Genomic DNA, 6,501 nt, shown 5'->3' with positions numbered 1-6,501 from the left:
TGTTTGGAGGTTTTAGCATAATCCTAGAGAATGATTGTTTTCTGTGACTTTAATGCTACATGACTACATTAGACTTTGAATAACCATGGCTTGATGAAAGTTGTATTCAACCAATCATTTCAAATTAGTAAGTTTTAGGGTCTTATTCCAGCCCACCAATAAGTACCCCTCAAGCTTCAGAAAGAAGGAAAAATGGAGAGAAAAAACATTAAAATAACTACTGGCAAGGGTGTATGTTCTCTTGTTACAAATAGGGCCAAGAAAATTAGTCATTAGTCTTACTAAGACAAGGGCCTCCGGACCCTGAAAAATGAAAATAGAAGCAGATCTACATGTAAGGAGAGAAGCTTGTAAGCTCTTTCAAGACCTGCCTGTTCTTCCACCCACAACTCTAGAGACGGCAAAGCAATTTTATCTTGCCTACATAATGGTCGGAAGGAGCATGAGGAAATTTTATCTCACTCATTTCCAGATGTAATCCTGTGCAGTATCAATCAAACTATTTTTTCTTTCAAATAGAACGTGATCGACTGACAAAGTTTGAATACTCACTCAAACAAACTTCACAATGCAAAAACAATGAAATAGCTCAACCATTTTGTGGGCTAAATACAGCATTTATGTTAGAAGAAAGGACTGAAAGATATTAGATGTTCTGTCAGGACCACTGATTCCAAGTGGGCGGCTTGCTAAGTTTTCAGGTGCGATGAGAATGCAGCGTGAAGTAGCCCAATGTAGGGTGGTGTAGATCCCACCTCTAATCAAGGGCTTCACTTACCTTCAAGAGCAAAGAGCAGCCTTGTAGCTCCTACCTTTGTCTTCAGTGCTTTTCACCGCTGCAACTGCTACATGACTCATAACTGCCCCCAAGCCTCCAACACACAGGGGCAAGTCTCCAGGTCTTTTCTCCATCTGACGTAACATAGGTAAACATCATAGAATATGTGTGCAAGATGGCTTAGTACAAGGTAGAAAGAGTCAGGGGAGAGCAAGAAATACTCATCTGTTGCATTAGACTTCTGAGATGTTAGGGTTTATCTGATACAGCAACTAGCTTTACCCTATCTTACTGGGCTCCCACAGAATTGGAATGTACCTGCAAACCTAGATAGAAAGATAAATTTTTGGAGTCAGATCACCTAGTTTTCTTTTTGTTCTCCTTCAATCTTTAAAAAAAAGGGTTTTTTTGGTGTTTTTTTCTTTTTTAAATCAGTCTTAGCTATATTAAACAAAGGATTACAGGTGACCCTTACAGTAGACTGTTAAGGAATGAGCAGCTCATGTCTGAGGCTAGATTTTTGGTGGTGGCAGCATTAATTAGTGTTAGACATGAATGAAAGACAAGTCTATAGGACAGACTCAGGACTATGTGGTCCAGTTCTCTGTCCCAAAGGAAATTTTACTTTGAGTTTCAACTCTACAGACTCTAGCCTTTTTTATTTTGGGATTATTTGTTTCAATTAGCTTTTGTTTTTATTATGAGAGATGACATGTGTTTACTGAGATCTTACCAGTGCAAGAGTTCAAGACTAGTCTGGGCAACATAGTGAAACCTTGTCTCTATAAAACATACAAAAATAAGCCGGGTGTGGTAGCATGTGTCTGTAGTCCCAACTACTTGGGAAGCTAAGGTGGGAGGATCACTTGAGCTTGGGAGGTCGAGGTTGCAGTGAGCCAAGATCATGCCGCTGCACCCCAGCCTAGGCAACAGAGTGAGACCTTGTCTCAAAAATTTTTTTTAAAAAAAGATTTTAAATGGCTATTACTGAGGAAATTTTATAGTGGCAAAAAATATGTTTTCTTAAGTAGATGATATCTTTATTGAAATAATAGTTACAGTTTTAGGTATTTAGTTCAAAGGTAAAATCCAGTCTACCCTTGGCCCAAATTGTCATGAACTTCAAGCTGGTAGCGTATACATTACTCTTACTACTATCAACATGACCAGTTGCTATCCAAACTTATTAATATGAAATCAACAAAGTAGATAAACTTGAGAAATTAGCAAATCCTTTGACAGTAAATATTATTAAAGTTAGTTGGTAAAAAAAAAAGTTAAGTGTGCAAACAAAAGTTAACTTTTATATTCAAAGTCATTAAGAAAGCCAGAGAGGAAATGTTTATATATATATACGTGTGTGTGTGTATATATATATATATATATATTTTTTTTTTTGAGTCTCTGTCACCCAGGCTGAAGTGCAGTGGCAGGATCTTGCAATCTCCTCCTCCCAGGTTGAAGTGATTCTCCTGCCTCAGCCTCCAAGATTGCAGGCGCATGCCACCATGCCCAGCCAATTTTTTTTTTAGTAGAAACAGGGTTTCAAGGCTGGTCTCAAATTCCTGACCTAAAGTGATCCACCCACCTCAGCCTCCCAAAATGCTGGGATTATAGGTGAGAGCCACCGTGCCCCACCATTTCTTTTGTTGTTGTTTATTTTTATGATTTCCTACAGAAAAAAAGCAAAATAAAAAATAAAGAAAAAAGTCTTCAAATTAAGGAGTTTCAAATGTTAGGGTGGTCCCAAAATACAGTAACATCAAAACTATGTGGTTACAGGAGAAAACATGTATGAGCAGAATCATAGAAAAATTACCTCCTGAAATATCAGAACAGGAGGTTCCTTAAAAAGCTCAAGTTGCTTAAGAATTAGAACAAGTTCTTCACTTTCCAAATAATTTTTGGTACTGAAAGCTCCCAATAACACTAAACACTGTCTAAAAATATTTCGGGAAAGTCATATAAACTCTTTTTCATGTCATCTGAAAGTTCTTTTGTAACACTGCTGACACAATTCAAATGAGTGAAAAAAATATATATTCCCTGAGGCATTTGGGTGATTGGAAAGGAAGTATTTTCTAATGAATTATACACTGAGTTTGAATAGAACTAGCTGATCATTTTAAAGCTTAAACCATATCCATCTGGCTTTTAAAAAGACACTAGCAGCAGAACCAACTTAGAAAACAAGAGACATTCATATCTACACAGATTTCTAGTTAAACAGTAATTGTTCCTTTGTCTTTTATAAATCACCAAAAAAAAATAATGCTGTTAATTAATGGTGAATCATGCTCCAGTGATCTATTCATATTCTCTGGCATGTTGCTCTGGAGGTGGTAAGCAGCAAAGTGTTGATAACTATATTGACTCAGCTTGGAAGGGGATTAAGAATCTCAGTATGAAAACAAATATGTATTCTCTTGTTATAGAAACATTTCACTCTTCTGTTCAAAATTTACAGTGGCTTTCTTAGTCTTTGTATAATAGCCAAGCTCCTCTGCCTAATCTGTAGGGGCCATTGTCAATTCATACCTAATTCATCTCAATTTATTTGCTCAGACTCAACTCTATTTTTTTTCTTTGCACATATCTCCTTTGTATCACTGAAGTTCTTCCAATCTCTTCCATATGTGTCCACTCTGTTGTTTAAACGTGACTCAAAAAATCAACTGTAGTTTTTGCATGAGAGGAGGATGATAGTCAGAAGCAGTAAAAGGACCTGTAAGTTTCAGTTAATAACCTTTTATGGTGTTTGTGGAAGGCAATGCTAATTGCCTACTCCAAATCTATTCTCCTTTCATCCCTAATAGCAGGATTCCAATTTCGTTAGGGTAGCAGTGTGTGCTTTTCTAAAAATACTTCTCCAGGCTCTCTTGCTGTTTGAGGGTGGCCATGTGTCATGATCCTGGACAATGAGGCATAACTTAAGGGTTTATTGAAAAACTATTGTTTTCCTTGTAAGAGCTCCTTCCTGCTTCCTTCTCCCTTCCACTTCCCAGCTGGAATGCTGATGCAATACCTGGAGATAGAGTGGCCTTTTGCCATCTTGATACGAAAATCCTGAGGACAAAGATCTACACGCTAAGGACGATAGAGTGAGAAAATGGAATGGAAAATAGGTCCCTAATGTTATTATTGAGCTGCCATAGATGGCTCTATTCTACCTACTTCCCCACCCCACCTCTACCCCTGCCTGGTCTTCTTCTTGTGTGAAGCAAATAAACTTCTCTCTCTCTCTATGTTATTCACAGGGTTTTTCTGCTCATGTGGACAAGCACATTTCAAACTAATGCAACTTTTATAACTTTTTTGACCATAAGAATGCATCACTTTTATAGTAATGAAATAATTAAGTGTTTTAAGTGAAAAGAACATGCACGAGAACCCAAGCTTTGGAGTCAGACAAGACTAAATTAGAATCCAGATTTTTCCTGCATACTAATTGACTCTTGGCAACTTAATATCTGCAAGTCTCAACTTCCTCATCTGTAAAAGAGGAATAAACAAATAAATAATAATATATAACATAGAATATATAGGGTTGTTATAAGGTACATAATGAGCCCTCAATAAAGTATAGCTATTATTATTATTACTACCAACTATTCCAGCACACACACAGACACACATATACTCTTCTCTGTATTCCTAATGCACTACTACATACAGAGCATTATGTAAGAAGAGAATGTTATATACATCAAGTATCTCTGGAGGTCAGAATAGTTGGTTTCTGATCCTTCATTTTCAGTTTCTGTGACATTGAGAAAGGTATTACATCTCTTGGCTTCAAAGTCCTCATCCGAAACATGTGGGACAAAATTTTCAACAAATCATTTTCAGTTTTAAAGTTCCGTGAGTATTAAAAAACAAAGGAAGTGATTATCAAACCTTTAAAATAGTTCTCCAGAGAGGATAGGAAAAGAGTTATGATCAAATAACCACATATAGGGTAGGGATGAGGATGGTGGAAATGTTCTATTTATTTACTTGGTTGGTGGTTACACAGTTATTTGCTTTATGATTATTCAATAAACTGTACTGTATTAGGGTTCTCCAGAGGGATAGAACTAGTAGGATGTATGTGTATATGAAAGGCAGTTTATTAGGGAGAATTGGCTGACAGGATCACAAGGTGAAGTCCCACGATAGGCCATCTGCAGGCTGAGGAAGAAAGAAGCCAGTAGTAGCTCAGTCCAAAGCAGGGAAGGCAACAGTGCTTGCTCTTCTCAAGGAGTATCTTTGTGGTGGTCTTGTGGTATTTCCTGAATTTGAATGTTGGCCTGCTTGTTAAATTGGGGCAGTTCTCCTAGATAATATCCTGAAAAGTTTTTTCCAGCTTGGTTCCATTCTCCCCATCACTTTCAGGTACACCATTCAGTCATAGATTTGGTCTTTTCACAAAGTACCGTGTTTCTTGGAGGCTTTGTTTGTTCCTTTTCATTCTTTTTTCTCTAATCTGGTCTTCATGCTTTATTTCATTAAGTTGATCTTCAGTCTCTGAAATCCTTTCTTCTGCTTGATTGATTTGCCTATTGATAATTGTGTATGCTTCACGAAGTTCTCATGCTGTATTTTTCAGCTCCATCTGGTCATTTATGTTCTTGACTAAACTGGTTATTTTAGTCAGCATTTCCTCTAACCTTTTATCAAGGTTCTTAGCTTCCTTGCATTGAGTTAGAACATGCTCCTTTAGCTCAGAAGAGTTATTACCCACCTTCTGAATTTTACTTCCGTCAGTTAATCAAACTCACTATCAGTCTAGTTTTGTTCCCTCACTGGTGAAGATTTGTGATCTTTTGGAGGAGAAGAGGCATTCTGTTTTTTGGACTTTTCAGCCTTTTTGCACTGTTTTTCCTCATCGTTGTGGATTTATCTACCTTTGGTCTTTGATGTTGGTGACCTTCAAATGTGGTTTATGTGTGAACGTCCTTTTTGTTGATATTGATGCTGTTCCTTTCTCTTTGTAGGTGTTCTTTCTAATAGGCCCCTCTGCTGCAGGTCTGCTGGAATTTGCTGGAGGTCCACCCCAGGACCTATTTGCCTGGGTATCACCAGTGGAGGCTGCAGAACAGTAAAGATTGCTGCCTGTTCCTTCCTCTGGAAGCTTTGTCCCAGAGGGGCACTGGACAGATGCCAGCCTGAGCTCCCCTGTATGAGGTGTCTGTTGGCCCCTGATGGGAGGTGCCTCCCAGTCAGGAGGCATGGGGGTCAGGGACCCACTTTAGGAGGCAGTCTGTCCCTTAGCAGAGCTCAAATGCTGTGCTAAGAGAGCCACTGTTCTCTTCAGAGCCAGCAGGCAGGAATGTTTAAGTCTGCTGAAGTTATGCCCACAGCAGACCCATCCCCCAGGTGCTCTGACCTGGGGACATGGGAGTTTGATCTATAGGCCCCTGACTGGGGCTGCTGCATTTCTTTCTGAGATGCCCTGCCCAGAGAGGAGGAATCTAGAGAGGCAGTCTGGCTACAGCAGCTTTGCCATGCTGCTGTGGACTCTGCCCAGTTTAAACTTCCTGGCAGCTTTGTTTACATTGTGAGGGGAAACCTGCCTACGCAAGGCTGAGTAATGGTGGACACCCTCCCCCACCAAGCTGGAGCATCCCAGGTCGACTTCAGACTGCTATACTGGCAATGAGAATTTTTAGCCAGTGAATCTTAGCTTGAAGGGCTCCTTTGGGGTGGGATCCACTCAGCTAGACCACTTGGCTCCCTGGTTT

Source organism: Aotus nancymaae, unplaced genomic scaffold, assembly GCF_030222135.1.
Source record: "Aotus nancymaae isolate 86718 unplaced genomic scaffold, 86718_ANA_hifiasm-v0.15.2.pri h1tg000041l, whole genome shotgun sequence".
NCBI classification, from domain to species: domain Eukaryota; kingdom Metazoa; phylum Chordata; class Mammalia; order Primates; family Aotidae; genus Aotus; species Aotus nancymaae.
The sequence above is the reverse complement of the archived record's forward strand: the minus strand, read 5'-3'. Positions refer to the sequence as shown.